A 19,719-nucleotide genomic window follows, 5' to 3' on the forward strand; every position below is an offset into this window, starting at 1 on the left:
CTCCTATTTACACAGATACAAGGCAGAGCTGAAATAACATTTATTTGGCTACATGACTTGCAGTAGCCTAAAGCAGGGGAAATGGCCTATAAGAAAGGTGACATATTCAATTTAGTAAGCCTGGGATCATCCCTAACTACTACACCAATGTGAAAGTGCAGTTTTATTTCCTCAAGCTATTTTCTGGGAGTTATGACAATGAGCAGAGCAGAGATTTGTCAAAGGTCACAGAGGATATTAGTAGCAGAGCTGAGAATAAAACCATAGGGTATGGTTTCCAAAACTTTCTTCCACCTGCAGAAAATGAGATAGAAGAAAAAGAGACAGTGTCCCTATTTCAATTAAAAAGTCCTTCCTGCAGGTCTCTGACAGAACTGCTAGCATCAGAGCTGAAAAATACAGCTTGGGAGCACTATTATTTGCATGAAGGGAAGTTTATTTTGCTATCTACTGTGACTTCTACTAAAAGGAGGAAATAACATGACTAAGGAAATGTTAAAACCTTTTTGAGGACACAAGAGTTACGCCTCACTCTAAAAGCAAAGCTAAATTGAAACACTTCAGGGTTAACCTTCCAGAAAGCAGCAGAATCAGTTCAGCCCAAGAGCCTGCCCACCAATCTCACCTCCTGCTCATAACCCAGAGACACTCTCAGTCCTGAGCCTGGATTCAAAAGAAAGTTGCAAGGACTGGAAATAACAGAATTACATATTCACTGAATGAAATGTAATGAACCCTGATCTGCCACACGTGTGGCTCTGCTGCACATCACTGCCACATCAAAATGCCCCCATTAGAGCAGAGATGGCCACCAGCCCTGCTTCTCTTGGAGCACAGCTCTCCAGTCCAGCCTTGTTTCAGGAAATACTTCCAACTGCTTAAGCAGCAGTGCTCCAAGCCCTCCAACACTGACCTGAGCAGTTCCAAGCTAACCCAGAAGGAAATGGTGAATGCCTGCATTTGCTTATGCACAAAAGCTGCCACAGAACTATTCTATACAAACTGCACCACCTAGATGACTGTAATATATATTAACAATCAAATTACAGGCATTCTTCATGCAAGATCACTCCAGGAATACTGATATCCCCAAGATGAATGAATTTATGTCACACTGCTGCAACAGTTCAAAACTAAGTATTTAAAACTCTGTCAATGCACAGTTTAAAGACAGGTATCACAACTTAATTTTCAAATGTTTAAGAGTTTGAACAAACTCCCAAACCAGCATACAGTGCAAAATATTTTACATTAATAGATATTAAAAAACACTTTTCATCTTACATCTGCTTTTTGTATACACAATTCTGGTTTTAGAAGAGTTTCATTTTCACTACCTCCACAAGACAAAACAACTTTTTTGTTCATCAGTGTTGCAGGGGGGTGTAAATTGCTATTATTTATTTAATTTATTATCTGGTCACAGTTTTAAACTTAGGGGCCTGTCCAGAGTTGAATGTAGTTCAACTACTACTGGTTTTTCTCAGACTAGTTTAGCCTATTTCAAGCAAAAGAGCACAGGAACTCTCAATTTCTAAACATAACTCATCATTTAATGACACACTTCATCAAATGCTACATACAATCAGCTTGTTCCAATATAAGAATGTTGCAGGGATTTTAACTTGCTTAATGAAAGAGATTTCAAAGTTGTTTTGGTTTTTTTTTAATCTGTATTCAGTAACTGTTCTTTAACTTGACTCAAAGATCAGACTTTCCAAAGAACATCAAAGCAGGCCAGAAGTCTGCCTTTCTTTAGTTTTGCTAATGACCCTCCACAGGACAAGTGCACTTTAAAGGTATGGACATTTCTGTTTCTTGTTGACATCTCAAGGCTCTTGGCAGGATACAAAGTTTAAACAGTCCAAATTTTCAGAAAAGGCCTCCTCAGCTCCATAACCCCTGTTTTAATTGTATGTTGTTAACCCTACCAGCCAGCTCCCCAGTTGTCCAGAGCCTCCCAGGAACAAGACGGCAGACCAAGCTTGAACGTCTAGCACAGAAACAGAACGACGATGTTGCTTGATGTGTTTGCTTTGTTCAAAATAAATAAAAAATAAAAAAAAAAAGAACTGAAAGAAGAAACAGTACAGTGTGAGGAGAAATTGCACTGCAAGCCACAGCAGAGGGCTGATGAAAAGGGAAAACCCATGCCCAGTGATGCAATGTGCACAGAGCAAATTGCCTCACAGCAAGGCAGGGAGGCAGCTCCATGGCCCATTAAGCAGAGGACTGAAGGGGCCTCAATAAGACAACCTTGGGACAGCGAGGTGAAGCGGATGCTGGCGCAGAGGCAATGCTTCCACGTGAGCTCCAGCCCAACACCAATCCCACAGCCAGTGAGCCGCCAGGGAAGCACAGCCCTATGGCCCTCCTCCCCTGGGAAGGCATTTCAGAGCAAAGAGCCGGCCCCATTCCGTTCCTAGCAGCCCTCAGAGCCGGCTTTGGGCCAGCTTTCCCCCGCTGCCGCAAGCCCATCCTCTATCCCAGCACTGCTGGGCGGGAGAGCTGCAGGGTTAAGGCAGGGCAGGGTGCAGCTGCAGCGCAGTGGGCAGACGAGGTCAGGGCGCTGCACAAAGTGGCCATTGTGCAGCACACTGTGCCTGTAGGCTTCTGCTTGAGCGGGTCCCACCTCCGTCCCACCGCGTGGCACCGGGGCCGGCACACCAACCAGCGGCAGCCGCACGCTGCTGATGAACAGCGATCCAGCAACGTGGAAACCCAGGGCACCGGGAATATTTCCCTGTCTGCTCTGGGGTTCCCTGACCGCCAGGGAAACACTGACTTTGACCCTCATTCATAGAGAAAGTTTCCTAAACTCCAGAATAGACTAGAATCCACTAGGGCGTGAAGTAGATCGTAGAGAGTAGTGTAGATGTATCACTTAGGTGGGAAATCTAGGTTTTAGGATTTTTAGTATGTAGTGGATGGAAACAAGATGGAGGGCACAGGGTGTCATCCTGGGCTCCTTCCTTGTACTTCTCCCTGGGTTTGGGTGGCATTTTGTAATTGGGTGGAAAAGTCCACATTGCAGGCTTCTGGGGATCAGTTATTGGGTTAAAAAGGGAAATAGTCTAGGTGTCAGTTCTTAATTGGATAGTTTAGCTTTAAAAGAGCTTGTAACCATAGACTGTTAGCCATTTTTGCAGTGCTTTGCCAGGGCACTGAGCCTTGTGTAGACAGCGTGCAAAACTCTGGGTAAGATAACAAATAAGAACCTGAAGACCAAAAAGATCCACTGCATCTCTCTTTCTTGACACAAGACCACTCCAGGAGGGTCTCCCTCAACAGGGGAGCCCCCTGGGAGGGCGCATCCAGAGTCCCAGAAGTTGGGGAATTGGCAACAGGTACCCCGGCACAGCAAGGCCCTTCCTAGAGCACAGGCTGAATTAAAGCAGGGGGAGCAGCTACCCCTAAAGGCAGTGCTTACACAGGCCAGATGTGAAAGCCCAGCACAGCCCCAGGTCAGCAGCAAGGCTGAAGCTTTCAGTGTTCTCCCAACACAACAGCTCTGTGCACCTTCAGGCTCAAACATCACAGCCCCATGCCCTCTGCTTTAGAGAAATCATCCAGCCAGGAGAGCAGTGCTCCATGCCCACGTGGCAGGGCATGAGGGAGCAGGGCCATGGCTCCTGTCCTCTGGCCAACACAGTGATGAGTCTTCTACAAGGAGCACAGCCAGGTCTGCTGTCCCAATGAGTTTAGGAGAATAACAGGCAAAAAAAACCTAAAGCTATTTTGTAGGTTGATTTTGGACTGGGTTTTTTAATTGCTTGGTGCTGAGAAGTGTTGCTAGGACATGGGCATCACCTCTTAGCCCTGCAGTGCAAAAACTGTACAGAAAAAACAGTAAGTCACAGGCTCCTCCTTACTGCTTTTAAGCTGAAGCAACTCCAGCTGAGCCCCATCCAGGCTCAGGGTCCCAGGCAGACGTGACTTTAACTGGCAGACAAACCAGAGGGCCAAGCTTTCCTAGCAGGCACCTGAGGGTACTCTGCATTTGCATCTCCAGGGATGCCCTGTGCCAGGGGATCACCCACTGTCTGGGCCCAGGGGTGCAAAGCCACTATCCAGTGCATCCACGTGCCAGACACAGACACAAGCTCCCTGCCCAGTCCCTGAAGCAGCACAGCAACAGGAAGGCTATAGTTCAGCCACAGCTTTAAATTACAATTATCATTAGTCACAGTCTCCAGACTTCTCCATTAGAAGTTAAAACAGCCCCACAGCATTTGAAAATAGAGGCCAACTCAAATGGTTTGGCCAACAGTACCCTCCTACAAAAACAAACCCCAGCACCCAAACACTAAGCTGTGGTGATAGTGTGGAACATCCTGAAAAGCCTCTTAACTCTTTCAAAAAGTTATTTCTAGTTAAATATTCAGTTGAATCAGTCATTCATGCTTTTTTTGCCACATTTATCCTCAGTCCATCTGAGGCTCCTTCAAAACACCAACACTTGTTGAGTCTCAACATTGTCATAAAGAGCTCCTACCTCCACCTGGATGTTGGTCCCAGTCCAGGCAGCACCTCAGCCAGCAAGAGCTAAAAATCTACAGCCTCCAAACAGTGCAAACACTGACAACTTAGTGTATCTGGACACAGCAGAAGAGGAAATGCTGATTAATAAGTGATCATTGAGAACAAATTCAAAAAGAAAAAAGCCAGGCAAGGCCTTACAAAAAAAAAAAAGATGTATTGCAAGGACTTGCACTCAGCAAACAGCAGACCATGAAAACCAAAACAAAGCAATTCCTGTGGTCACCAAAATCCTTTCCAACATGTTTATCATTAATCACCTCATTTTGTGCACTACTGGGAAGGGCTCAGCTATCACTGCTGAAGAGAAATGGATGAGAGCCTACAGCAAGTACCAACTGTCAGAACAGTAAGTCAGTGTGACCAGTAACTGCTCTCTTAACAGCACAGCCCAGTTGCACCACAGTCCTAGAAAGGCGATGTGCAAGTGACCATTGCAGAGTGGCACCAGGCTCCTGGTCTGGTCAATGTCTGCTGCAGAAGAGAGTGAGCTGAAGTCTGGCCACCAAGGTCTGCCACCTGGCAGAACTTCTGAATTCCCACTATTCCCAAGGCCCAGAAACAGATTAAGTTATTCAAATTACAGGCTGCTTTTTGAAGTTTTCCCTGCATTTCACACTAGAGCCACAGCTAACGTAAGCACAGCTACCTACTCACACGGTTGTGGTCTAAGCAAACAGACTGGCTGCCTGTCTGTAGGTGACTCTGGCTTTCTACTGCTGCTCTGTGGCACACAGTTTCCAGATATACTCTGGACCTGTACAGAAGCCCTGTCCCTTTAGGAACAGATAAAGCAGGCTCTATTTTCCCTGGCACTTTTACCACTAGCCCTTTGATTGGAATTTGGGGATGGAGGAAGTGAACACTCTCCATGAAGCATCTCTGGCTTAGCAGCCGCTTTCCCTGCCGGTCTGGCAGAGTCTTGAGTCTGCAGATCTGCAGGGTACATCAGATGGTTCATCTATTCACTCCATGCCAACCCCAGATCCCTCACTGAGTTTTCTCTGAGGCCTGGAAAAAACCCAAAGCTCCATTTGTGCAGGAAATAGACCTGACCAAAAACTCCAGCACCTGTGGAGTAACAAAAATGTAAAGAAAGGGCAGGATTCATTAATTCCCTATCACTCATCTGCACATGCCAAAGCTACCAAAGTTCAAATGTCGGGCTTGCCCCTCCTGCTCACTAGAGTTTGTGAAAGGAGAAGGGTTGCAAAGGGACTGGGGGTCTAGTTTCACAGCTGGCAGGCATGGTAGCAGCTCCTGAGAAAAAGCTTACAAAGCTTTTAATTCAGGGTGGCCAACGTGACTGTTTCCTCCCTTCCCTTCCTGGCCGTGGCTCCAAAGCTGTCCACAGGGAATGTCCAGTCTAGTCTAACATATCATCTGATGTCTCTATAGTTTATCTCACTTCTAACTGAGGCCTTGGCTCAGACATGACTCCAAAGCCCTCCCTCCCCAAAGACCTTTTCAGACAGAGCTAAGCAGAAGGCACACTGCCTCCTGCAGCTTTATCCCGTTCCCCTCACCCTTGCTGCTGCAGCACATAGGAGATGGTAGTGCTGGGGGCCTGAAACAAGAAGCCCCAGACCCTCACACCTTTTGCTGTTTAAATGCTGTGCCCAAGCGCCCCAAGAAGGGGCTAAGACATCAGCACAAGTCAGGCAATACGGTAAACACACTTCCCCTTTAAGCAGGGAGATAGAGAGCTCTGAAAATCACACAGCTGTATGCCCTGGGAAAAAAGAAGAAAAATAGAAAAATAACTGAAAGGTACCAACTCTTGTCAACTGCTACATTAAAGGGATATGGAGAGGAAGAGAATCCACAGAGAGCTGCTCCAAACCCAGAGGACACAGTCCTCTGATAAAAGTGTGTGCCTTTACACTATCCTTGGGTAGCTGAAAAAACTACAAGATATTCCAAATGCTCTGTGCACATCAAAGGGCCTCTTGCACACCAGCCACAAAGTGAACAGCCTGGCATATAGAACCAGATTTCCAGAAGAGATTGCATGCTCACACAGGTTTGCCACATGAAAAGATAGATGTGTGCGTGGATCGCAAAAGGAAAAAGTAGGCTAAAACAACAAGCTCAGAATCGTTTCAATTCTAGATTTTTAAGCCAATTTCTTCCTGGTTTTGACACATTTTAGATGTTCATATGAAGTATTTATGTTTAAAAGGAAAAATTCTTGGACTTAAGTGCTTGTTTGACAGTCCAAAACCCTGCCCTAAAATTAGCACAAGGAACTTTTCAGGAGGTATAAAACCCACACAAAATCTACCTAATTCACCACAGAAAATATCCAGCGGAGATCAGTGGGTTTTCTCTGAGGAGAACCTGGAATATGTACCTTTTAATGAGATTTTTAGCTAGAGGATTTGTCTTAGTGGAGCTTCTCAAAATTAGGGCAACATGAGATATACTTATTGCACTAAATGAAGAAAGGATTTGTCAGTGGCCTGGATCTTCACAATAGGAACCTCAAAAGGGGGCTCTGAATTGCCTCCCACGCTCTCCAGCTGAGTGCAAAGGACATTACCCTGTGGGAACCCTTGCCTTGGGTTCATCTGGTGCTGCTGGGAGCACTCACAAGTGGAACTTTAAGCAGAAAACACAGAAGTTCACATCTTCAGATGAGAACTTGGATTCATGGACTGCAGGGAAACTTTGAAAAAGCCAAAAGCAGACTGACTATATAAACAGCTTTGGAAAGCTAAAACGAGTCTATCTTACAGAAGCAAACATCCCAAGCCATGAGGCTTGCTCAGGCTCTGAACACAGGGCAACAGAGTTCCTCTTCTCCTTGCAAGACACACACATGCATCATGTCTGCACTGCCCTGCAAAATATTTGAGCATATTCTCCTTTCACATGACTATGCCTGCTTGGGAAATCTCACACATTTGCACGAGCACATGAAAATAAACAAATAATAAATTAGAAATTGGAGACTTGAAGATGATTAACAAGCCTGAGATACCATTTTTGCCTACAAATAGACATCCATGAAGTAGGAGTAGTACAACACTAATCACCACAGAGAGAAATGGTGATGTAAGCCAACTGTTCCCACATTCCCCACCCAATCTCCTACTCATCCCCCTGCTCCTCTTCCCCACTGAACCTCACACACTAGTGACAAGGGAACATGCTGAAGCAGCTAGGCAGCTAATAGGATAAAGGCCTCTTACTCCAGGGAACTAATCCATTTATGCAGAACATACCTAATGACTGCACTTGGAGATTCCTCTCCCATGCCCATATGCAGCAGGGCCTGCCCACACAGGGCAGCACACAGGGCCTTGCTCAGTGGTGCTTCAGTGTTGAAACTCAGAACTTGTGATGGGGTTCCACCTACCAACTGTGAAAGGGCTGGCCTAGGCCTGTACCCATGTGAACAGCTTGCAAATATTCCACAGGAGCCAGTATCTTCTGCCTGGTGCACTGTCCTTCCTCTTAAAGTAGGCATACGTTTCCCTTCAGTGCTGCTGATCAGCACTAGCAGATTCTGGTACCATCTTGCATCCCTTCGTTCACATCCTCACAGTGCACATGACTTGAGATGGTGTAAAGCTGGTCCAGGGAACCCTCCTCAGTGCAAGAAACAATACAACCAATTCAGCAATCAGTGTTTCCCCCTGGACACTCCCATTAGCTAAGTGAACTTCAGCATCTCTACTTGTCCATGGGTACCAGCAAAGGATACACGTTACTCCTGCCAAGGTTTTGAAACTCCCCTGTGTGAGGGCAGTGAGGCACTATCAGACTTGGAAGCAGATCGCTGCCCTTCTAAACAGGTGTTAGCAGAGCACAGCAACCCTCAGAGCTGTGCATGAAGTATCTGTTGGAGAACTGCTGCCCTCAAGCATGCCACTCCATTGTCTGCATCAAGATCCACTTTCCAAATATTTAGAAATAAACCATCAACTCAATAGCTTGCAAGATCATATCAGAGCCTGTATAACACGTCATTATTCATAACGCATGCATCAGTTTTAATGCACAAATCGTATCAGTGTTTCCTTCTTCCAGCTCAGCATTTTGGTCCATCTCACACTTAAAAAACAGTCATGCCCTAGGACCAAGGAGTGCTCCTTCACTCACAGATGGCAGAAGGGCATAAATTCAGATTAACACATTAAAAAGTGACCAGAATGTCTCAAGGCCAAGTTCATTAGGATCCTCTGCAGAGAAAGGTTGGTAACAACAGCAGAAGTTTACATCCATTTATATGAATAGTTTTGAGGGTGTTTGAATGATTTGGATGCTTGCATCCAGAAAGCAAATGAACCAGTGCCTCAGCTCAGTACAGAGTTTTATACAGTGGACTGAGCAACACAGGCAAGTCTCACAGTTGCAGCAGTAGTTACAGCTGCTTTCTACCTCTAACCCTAGCAGCAGCCCCATCATGAGATAATAATCTGGCCTTTTTCAGCTTCTTGTGGTTTTACCATTTCACTCAGCCCTAGAGAGTCCATAGGCTGCTTAGCACAACTGCCCAGGGTAAGAGTCTGCAAAATGCAAGCATGACAAACTAGCACAGCACAAATGCCTTTCACACGTCTTATAGCAGTCAGGCTTGAATCAAACATTGGTGTACCATGACAGAAAAGAGATAAGAATGCTAGAATAGTTGCACTATAAATCTTTCTGCTTAGAAAATATTTTCCAAGAGCACCACTTCCAGTGCTCATAATTGCACTCATTCCACTAACAATAATTTGAAACCAATAGGGTTGATTATGTCATTCAGAGGGAAACAAGAAATTATAGTAAGTTGAAAATTAGTTAAGAGCTTGACTGGACAGCACACCAAATTCAGAGCTACAATGAAAATAAACATACCATGAACTCACTGTGCTATTTCCACCAGAGCTCTGAACAAAGCACTGCAACTTGGAGACTCACTTAAATATGATCAATATACAGTCTTATCATCCAGTCAGGTACACCATGTTCTTGTGTGAGGTCTGTCTGTCTTTCTGGCACATACAGCAAACAGTAGCAGTAACAAACTTTCCTGAACAAACTCAGGGCATTCCCTGACCTATGGTGGTTCTCCCAGCTGCAAACCACATCACCTGGACCATAACAAGGAACAGGTTTACAGAAGTGACAAAAATCAGGCATCTGACTAGCTCTATTGTAAAGATATTTCTACCTGTATTAGGAATTACACAGATCCACTAGAATTGAAATTTAGAAATTTTTTTTAAGTTGTTTCTTGTTTCTTAATCATGACATGCCTGCATACCATCATGGCTGAGCCTATAGGATTGTTTGATGAGCCTCTGAAGTCACAGGCAAGATAGGGAGTTTCTAAAGCCTCCACAGGTAGACACATTTTTATTTTGTTTACACTGTCAAAAAGAGCATGCTTACAAAAAGATTGCAAAGTAACTTGCAAAGCATTTTAGGGCTTTATCCTTTGTACAGCAGCTCAACCTGTTTTTTCTATAATCAAACATGTGAAGGTGACATTATAGCTTGCAAGCCTATGCCAGGATTTTAAAGCACAAGCATGTTTTGGAATTAAAAATACAGCCTTTCTTAGTATAGACATGACCACAGACTTCATTTACATTAAGTTCCTAACACCCTAGACAAAGCTCAGTTTTACAAATTCATTCCTATGAAAACTGCTTTGCATAAGCAGTTAAAGTCCAGCAGGAAACCAAAAAGGTTGTTTGCAATAAGGAAAACCAGTAATTTCCATAGGGTTTCTCTTAAGTGTCTTCATTTGTGTTTTATTTTCAATTTACCTGTGGCCCCCGAGACACCTATGTTTTTGAAATCTTTAGTTTAGAAAAAGCATTGTTACTTGTCTTTTTGGCTTGAAGAGGGAGGGTTTGTCTCTCCCTTACTGGTCAGCATTTCTTCGATACAAACTGCAGCTCAACAAGAAGCGTATCTGGGCTCACAGCTCTGGAAAAGGGCAGGGAGTTTTACAAGGCAATCTGCTCTGGTTTAACTCAGTCTCCATCTACATGAGAAGTAGATGCCTCTATTGAGTGCCTCCCCCTGTGAGATGAGCTGTGGACCAATGCCCAAAACTCCCATTGACATCAACAGGCTGAAAGAAAGCGCGAGCAGAGCCCAGCAGTGCGGTTCTCATGTGAGCCAACAATGGAGAGGTTATTCAGAGCTAAGGCAGAAAATCAGAGCTAAACCCCAGCCCACGCCAAGGACAGCTGTGTTGTTGACAGCCAGGCTGGCTATTCTACCACTCCAAAGCTTGTCTCAAATACAGCATTTCCTAGAGTGTTTACTCTAGTCACGGGCCTGGCCTTAAAAGCTCAGCCAGCTTCTGCCTATTGAGCAGTAATGGCTGCTGTGCTTTCAAGACTCAGACTTGCTCTGGACAAGCTGCTTGCTCTCCGTGTATGTGACAAACTGGAGCACAAACACCCAGTATTAATAGTTAATCAGCACCATCACATGACTGCCCTGTTCCTGCTGTTACCACTCATACTACCATCTCCCTCCTTCCCTCTCACTCATGGGCAGTGCCCTGTGCGAGACTGCTGGGTGCCAAGCACACCTGTGTCACCTCTCAGACACCAGTGCCAAGCCATGCTGGGCAAAGAAGGTGTTCTGCTTCACAGATACAGAGCTAAGCAATGCCAGGGAAAAGCTTGTTTTCCATTCCTTGCTACCATCTCTTCCGTAGAGTGCTTTGAACAAGTCTATAACCATCTGAATTCTAAGCAACAGCAGCCCCTGTTATCTCGTGGCTGCTGAATTCTAAGGGAATTCAACACTTAGTGGTGGTAAAGTAGGAACAAAGAGGGAAAAAAAAAACCCTAATCTATCTCTACTGCTTATTTCAGTTTCTTAACCTACACAACACAGTCAGAAAAGCAAGCAGAAAACTGCCAGCACCATCAGATGCCCTCTGCACTATATGAGGAATAACCAGATTGGTTCTAAATAGCCATCCACCCTCTCCAGTTTCCTCAAGCCACTTCACTGGCTCTCCAAAGAACTAAACTGTGAGGCTCTCTCCTTTTCAGAAGTTGCTACCACAAGCAAAAGACGCAACTTATTACACCTGAAGAGAGATCCATTCACCCGCAGACCAAACACAATTTGGGCAGCGACAGCATATGGTGGAGCCGCCCGCAGACTCCTTCTCTCCCCAGGCAAGGATGAGATATTTGTATCACAGTGAGCCACATGCTGAGGGAGGAGTGGGCAGGGAGAGGTATCTGGCCAACTCAACAGCCACACTGGGACTCAGCCCAGGCAGCCCCTCTAGTCCAGACACATCGAGGCTGGGGAAGGTGAGGACAATCCAGCGCTACTGCAAAAGAGAAGAGCACTGCAGACAAAGTCCTGACCTTCCCTTTCAAGCAGCATCTCCAAGCTGGTGTTTTTGAAATGTATACACAGGTTGCAACAAAACTTCTTAATCTGTCAGGCTCTTGAGATTACTTGGACTGAAGTCGGGCACTAGGAAACAACATGCCAACATTATCCTCCTACACACAGTACTGTGTCAAAACAAGAAAGAGAATGTCCTTCAGAAAACCTTATTTGAAAAGGACCAGAAGTCAACACACAAGAGACAGAAGAGTGATATGCTGCAGGATGGCCACTCTTGGGGATCCAATTCAGCACCCACTCTGACTGCTACTCACGCCACATCCAATCACATTTTAAGCAGTTGTGCTGTTGCTGCAGTTATGAGCTCTTGGTTTTGCTGAGTGGTGTTTCGTGTGGCCAGCTGGCAGCCCACCATAAAATACAGCTAACAGATATGGGAGACTGGGCTTTTCCTTCTATTGGTTCAGTAGGAATCATTCTATGTGGTGCTTTGAGAGCAAAATGCTAGAGGTCAAAACCCCAACCTCGTCCACTCACATGCAGAGCTTATGGCAGATGTTTTCAGATGGAAGTGCTTTACCTCCTTCCCAATTTGCTCCTCCCAGGCCTACCTAACCATCAGAGTCAGACCAAGAGTTCAAGTCCTACACAGCATCCCTCAGGACCTCTCCCCGAGTCACATCCCAAGGCCACATGCCAGTGGTGCCATATGCCCATTTGATCTCCTCTCTTTGGACTGCAGCCAAAGACTCAGCTCTAGTCTAATACCTTCTTACCAGGCTTTAGAGCTTTGAGGGGAAAAAAAGAAAGACAGCAGGGTTGGGGAGCTGCCAGCAAGCCTGCCAATCTAAATGATAAGCCCCTGGCTTGAACCTCAGCCTCATAATTTTCTGCCACTGGTGCCAGGTGCTATTATTGTCCTTTTGGGAATCTTAATACAACAAAAATACTCTCTCTAGCTCTGTCTCTTCCATTCTTAACCTTCCTATTCCGCAGATCTCTGCTGCTTCTCAAGCTTCAGCCACATAAAATTTCCTTCTCTCATCTTCATTTTGCTCAACCAAGCTCTCTGGTGTTATCCAAATGACCCTGACCAACCTAATCCCTGCTCTCTTTCATGATTCACAGTAGCACCTCAAGGAACCACATTTCAGATGTCTCAGCATATATTCTAGCTATTGGCTCACCCTCCCTTGGTAGTCCAGATGGATATATTCACCAGCATGCAAGCTTCCAGGAAAAGGCAGCAAAATTACACAGCCACTTACCCCAGGAAAAAGAGACCGCTAAGTACTTCCAGACAGCAGCTCATTTATCCATCTCCCTCTTGAACTGTTGTCCCTTTGCACATGTTACAAAAACAGAACAAAAATGCACTGAGACAAAACAAGGAAGGAGAACATCAAGGGAGAAGAACAGAAGCATTTGGCTCTAGGAATGGACTACACGTTCTGTGCCAGGGCTCACACAACAGTGGAAGAAGTGCAAAGAGAGGTGTGAGCTCAGAATGAAGTCTGCTAGCAGCAGACCTGAAAGGTGAACACCATATCAACAGATGCCATGGGGCAAGGCAGAACTGGAGTGGACTTGCTCTAAAATGAATTCTGTATTTCAACAATGCACAGAGAACACAGATCCTCATGGAGAAGCTGTTGACATACAGGCTGTATAACTTCAGAGGGCCTTTGCAGCCTCAACCATTCTGTGAGAATGCTCTAATCTCTGGTACACTGGTTGATACTGAGAGTTTAGGAACAGGACTACGTTATCCTGCCTGCCTTACCTTTGGCATTTACAAGCTGGCAGCAAGATGAACCTTACCAAAAGACAACACAGTCAACTTACTAGCCTGTTCCAGGAGGAAATCATTATGCTTTTTAAGAAGCAGCTAGGCCAAGTTGTACATGGGTTACTCCTCTCTTACATTCCAATTCATCCAGCTGCAGCTGTACACAGGCACTTCCTAATGTTTTTGCATGATTAGATAACCATCCAGGGAACACTTATGACACACAGAGACAGAGGTATCTCCTGCCTGGCAGAGTCATAATCACCTCCTTGGGGCTAGGTGGAGCTCCTCATGATTTCCCCTGTTATTGAGTGTCCCTCTCCATCTCCCAGACAGCACATTTTTCTCCCCACCACTGTCAGACTATCAATGTCTGATGTCAGCAAACTGAACATCAGCTAGCCAGCACTAAGCCAGTCTTTACAACAGAGATCAAACAACAGGAGAACATCTCCTCAGCTCCTCCAAAGATGCAAAGAACAAGATACCTGTACCATGCCCCATCTCCCACTCATATGGTACATGTCTAGAGTCCCAGAGTCTCCCCACCATGGAATTACATCCTCACAGGCAAGCAGACCAGACAATGTTATTGATCACATTCAGCCCCAAATTTCCTCACGCTAGGACTGCCTTGCAGCAGCCACACATAGCATTTGTCTGCTGGGCACTTCAGTGCCAAACACTGTCAGGGTTGAGATAGACAGGCACTTCTGTGCTGGAAGAACAGCTGCTGCAGCATATTTCTGGGGATGAAAAATTAAAGCAAAATTGCAGGAGGTTACCAGAAGCAGAATTTCTCATGCTCTACTGATGCAACCAGTTTCTGCAACACTTTCTTTACTATGTTGCTTCAACAAGCCCACAGACAAAGAACTGCGATGGCCCGACTTCCCACACCCGAGAGACAAGTTCTGGTACTGGGCCCCTTAAGAATTATGCTCAGCACAGGCCTCTGAACTCTACTCAGTCACTCTGGAGAGCGAGGCCCAGAGCAGAGACTGTGCTGAAAATACCACCAGCACCAGCAGTAGATTTTCCGGCACCCTCTCGCCACAGAGAGAAGCTCAGATGGGCAAACAGATGGTAACAATTCTGAAAAGGCCTGGATTCAAATGGGAGGCCAAGAGGTGAAAAGGACTCACGAGCTCACACGTGGAAGCTATCTGGAAGCTATTTGTCAAGTCCTGGAGAGACAGGCAAGGGCAAAACCCAGCTGTGCTAAGGATATGGAAAGCTCACCCTGGAGCCATTAGCAGCCCAAAGCCCAGACCCCAGAGCACCAGGGTCACACACTGGGGCCTTGGTCACGTGTGGCAAGTGCTGTTGTGCAGCCTCTGTGCAACCAGTATGGAACTCAAAGGAAGTTTTCGGTGCTTCCCCACCAATGCCCAGTCCAACCAAAATGCCAGTACTGAAACATACAGCAGAAAGAAGATGGTCTTGATATTACACAGCTAAGCCCAAATTAGGATTCTCAACAGGCACTTTACCCAGGCCATTCCAGTATCAAATCAAGACAAAGAGCCACCCATATGTCTTGCACTGAAACTAGTCACCCATCAAAGGGGGTGCAGAGCCTGCAATGAACAATCCAAATGTTAGCCTAGGATGCATTTTTCTCTTCTCAGATAGCCTTTTTCATCCTAGCATCTCATTGCATTTCAAAGAATGCACTGAGCCTCCAAAAGAAAATGGTACTGGCACTCTGTAGAGAAAGCCAAATAAAGAGCAGCTGAGATCATTTGGCTTGTTCAGCCTGAAGAAGAGGAGACTGAAAGGACACCTCATTGCAGTCTAGAACTTCCTTATGCAGAGGGGCAGGCACTGCTCTCTTCTCCATGGTGACCAGTGACAGGATCCAAGGAAATGGCCTGAAGCTGTGTCAGGGGAGGTTTGGGTTGGATATAAGAAAAGGTTCTTCACCCAGAGGGTAGCTGGGCACTGTAAGAGACTCCCCAGGTTAGTGGCCATGGCACTAACCCTGCCAAGGTTCAAAAAGCATTTGGACCACACTCTCAGGCACATGGTATGATTCTTGGTGCTGTCCTGTGCAGGGCCAGGATTTGAACTTGTGAGTCCTTTCCAACTCAAGATATTCTATGAATTTCTGATTCTGTCTATTCACACAGCAGAAAGCTCTAAGCAAGACACAAAACCTGTCTAATCACTTTGCAGTGTACCTGGAATTATACCCATGTACCCATACTCTTTGCCTTGTACTTCAAAATTATGCTTTCCATATCAGGGACCTACCCACACAAAGAATTTGGACCACCCCAAAGCTGCTCTCCCCCCAGGAGATCTCTCTCCCTGCAAAAGCTACACTGACTTCACAAGCTTCTTTAAGTAGATTTCAAAGGTGCTCCTGGCAGTCCCACTGAATAGCACAGGAGGATCCTTTACTTCCTCTCTGTTTACACAACATGCCAAGAACAATTAATCCCCTGGGAATGAGCTCAGCAGCTCCAAGAAGTCTTTGTGACACCCTAGACTTCCTTATGCCTCAGGTGAACCTGGTGCCTTCGCCTTGAACCCAAGGTTGTCCCTGCTCTCCGTGACCTTGTGCTCTCAGCATTGCCAAAAAAGCCAGATATGCTGAAGTGGTAGCAGCCATGCAGGGTGGCAGCAGGCTTCATTAAACAGCAAGTGGTTGGCAGCAGGGCCAGCATGCAGCGATGTGTCTGTCCAGGGACTGTGATCAAGGGTGCTGGGAGAGGGCATTCACTGCAACAAAGCGAGTGTCAGCACAAGCCAGGGCGTTTCTGCCCAATTAAGGGAAAGAATAGAAGTCTTCTGAGCTAATTTTCTAGGCCTTTGGAGAAGTGAAGAAAAGCAGGCATTGAAATATCCTCACTTTGCCTCAACAGGGAGGCACTGGGTGGGCCAGCTGACCAGCCAGGGTGGGAAATACATCTGCCAACAATCCAAACTCATGTCTGGGACACAGAAGGGCTGAACTACTGTACCCTGTGAAGCTGGAAAGGCATAGCCTGGCATCTAACCAAAACTGGGCCTTTTAAACCTGCTCCTGGTACAGCCTCCCCTGCTGCAGGAGGCTGAACTAAAAGGCGTGGATGATGGAGATTTCCATTTATTCACATGCTGAGAAAGGACAGCAATTCCCTAAATCTTTAAAGCACTCTGATGCTTGTCTTCCAGATTTGCTCCTCTTTTTTACCAAAAGGCCCCAAGTCACTGGAATACAGGGAGACATTTGGATACCATTTGCCACCGACCCATGGGAGGAAGCAAAATCTTCTTGAAGATCCCAACACAGAGCCACTCTACACCTCAACTCTCTGGACCAATATTCCATCACCATCCAACATATAGAGAATTTGATGCAAAGCACTTGGCATCTTTTCATCCACCCTTGAGTTACCCATACCACATCACACCCCCAAAGTGTCTTCTTATCTCACAGCACATTTGCTTCAGGCACAAATTCATCCTGCCTGATACTCTGTCATCTGTCAGCTGCACAGAGCTGCAGGGATGGGAAGTAAGGCTCAGGGATAAGAGTGAAAGCCACATCTGCTGCTCAAAAAGAAGTCTAGGTGATAAACTTTTCAGCTGTGTTCTCATGGGCAAGCATATGATAGCAAAGATAAGAATCCCCAAGCAAGAAAAGCTTGATGCTTGGAGCCCAGATGAAGCCTTAGAGTAGGCTGTTTAATATTAACTTTCCTCATATGCATCATTTACCTGACTAAGAAACACACGATGCCACACACTGCCTAGGCAGTTACTAAGAGCCATTTTTGTTGGAAAATGGAAACAGACCAAAAAACAAACACCCTGGTCCCATTTCATAAGTGGGGAATGGGGGTCCTGAATGATTTTCATAGGAGAACTAAGTACAGGTAGCAAGCAAAGACTCACCATAAAGCTTCAAGATGTTACTGGCTGAAAGTTAACCAATTAAAACTATAAAAATAATACAAATGACCAAATAAAATATTCAGGCTGCATCTCACTGTGCATGTGTGTGTCATGTCATGTTGTGCCCTCAGTACACTTTCTGTCAAATTAAATCCACCAGCTGACTATCCTTTCTTTATAACTTGGATTCCACAACCATGGAATGTTAATGACATCCACAGTAAACATGTTATTTTAAAAAACACACTGCCACCTCCACTTCAGTTTCAACTTCTTTTGCAAAAATCTTTGGCACAATTAATCCAGAAGTGTAGAGTGCAAAATGAACAAGGAAGCCAATTATTCTCACAAGGTTTTCCCAGAAAAAAAAACCAACTGTTTGGAAAGCTCATTTAAATTAGCCCCTAACCTTTATCAATACACTCCTGAAGATCATGCTGAAAGATGCTTGAGGGAGAGCAGGCAGATGCTATGCCTGGCATCCAAATCAGAGAAATCACCTGGGCCAAAAGAAACATTTTCCCATTTACTTATGTGCACTCTGAAAAAATAGAAGGCTGGGCACAGGCTTAGCAGCTTTCTTCTTCTCTCGTGGATGTGAGACTAATTAAAGTCTGTCAGTATCAGTAGAAGATTTGGGTGATGTGAAATGCAAGACTGGGCCTTTTGAATGTTCTATGAGCAGAAACTTGGCTAGAAGGCTGAAAAGGGGGTGAGGAAAACCGTACTGAAAGCACAAGTCTCTGCATTATGTATTCATGGGAGGTATGCTGCCAGCAGGACTGAGAAAAACCAACAATGTAATAGGGAAATAGAAATCTCACTTTTAGGGTTCTTAGAAAATAAATAAATGCATAGTCCTTTCTTTTAGTGGGTCCATCTTTTAGGTTTAAAGGAATTGTTGCAAGCAGGGTTAAAACTAGTACGTGCAGCAAACCAGAGGCAGTGAAATTCTTTCCTAATGAGAGGAAATTCAGAACTGAAAATAATTGTTTTTAACTTACTGCAATGTACCAGGGCCAGCAGATGTCTGCAGATATCCTTTTAAGCTGACACTGCACCAGTGCAAATAGAAAAATAATGAAGAGACATGAAATACTAGCTCTACAGCAAGGCCTTTTGAAAGAGAGGCGCCAGATGGGAACTGCACAGGGCAGCCTGCCCCATTTCCCAGGCTCTGCAGAGACGAGGCAAACTTCTAGCATTTCCACACTTCAGTCCCAGGCCAAACTAAAGTCCTGCAAAATCAAGAGTAACTGCATGTAGAGCAAACTGTAAGCAGTTTGTGAAATGTTAAAAAGGTAAAAAGCACTCTTTTACATCGCTATAGAACTCCCAGGAGGCATAAAGAGATCTAGGCCCAAGGAGCTCAACAAGTATGGAAGTTCCTATCAACATCAAGTTGACAACCCCTTTCACCAAAGGCTCTTTCTATACACGCTAAGCAATTAATTTCTTTTGGAGTAAGTGACATAGGTCAGATCACGGAAGCACTGGTAACTTGATGAAAGCAAACGCTGGTGATTTTGTACCTGTGCCATGCAGTGAACTGGACAGTACAAGTGCTGCCTTCCTCCTGGGGTAGCAAGAGAACAGCCCAAGCGTGGCAGGAGCCACCCAAGCAGCAGTGCCTTCTCCTCTAAGCAGGGGTATCTACACTTACCCCAATTTATCCTAGACAGACAGACAAAGTACCCTGAAAGTGTGCCCGTGAAGACACGACCACAAGAAGCAACCCTTTGAATTTACTAATCCTCACCTGTAGCCCCACATGCCTCTTCACAGAGAAAAGCAAGGCACAATTCTTCCCAAGAATATTTCTAGGTTTCACATTCTCTGAACAGCAGAGAAAGAAAACACAATTCCTATCGTTTACTGTATCTGTGTTTGTACAAAAGTAGAATGCAGTATGGAGATTGCTTACCCACAATCATAGTGTTTTGTTTCCTTGGCCTATCAGGGCCAAGAGTGTGTGTGCTGGGACTGTCGAGTCACAAAATTCAGTGCAGTTGTGTGCAAAGTTGAGTGCTTAGCAGATTCAGCTTTAGATGTATAAATTGATATAATATAATAAAGTAATTAATTAGCTTTCTGATATCCATAAAGTCCTCCTCACCATTCCTCCTTCGTCAGGGAGCTCAGCACAGCTCTACTCGCCCCAATAACCTGTTTCTGTC

General features: G+C 45.3%; 1 protein-coding gene across 2 annotated transcripts in view; it reads right to left on the reverse strand.

Annotated features, from left to right (window-relative positions):
* Positions 1-19,719, reverse strand: part of LOC311151760 (uncharacterized protein) — a gene marked incomplete at both ends in the record, with an annotated part of 58,406 nt that overhangs the window by 18,048 nt on the left and 20,639 nt on the right. The gene's annotated exons all lie outside the window — the stretch shown is intronic.

This window comes from Fringilla coelebs (genome assembly GCF_963513975.1).
Source record: "Fringilla coelebs genome assembly, chromosome: 3".
Lineage (NCBI taxonomy): Eukaryota > Metazoa > Chordata > Aves > Passeriformes > Fringillidae > Fringilla > Fringilla coelebs.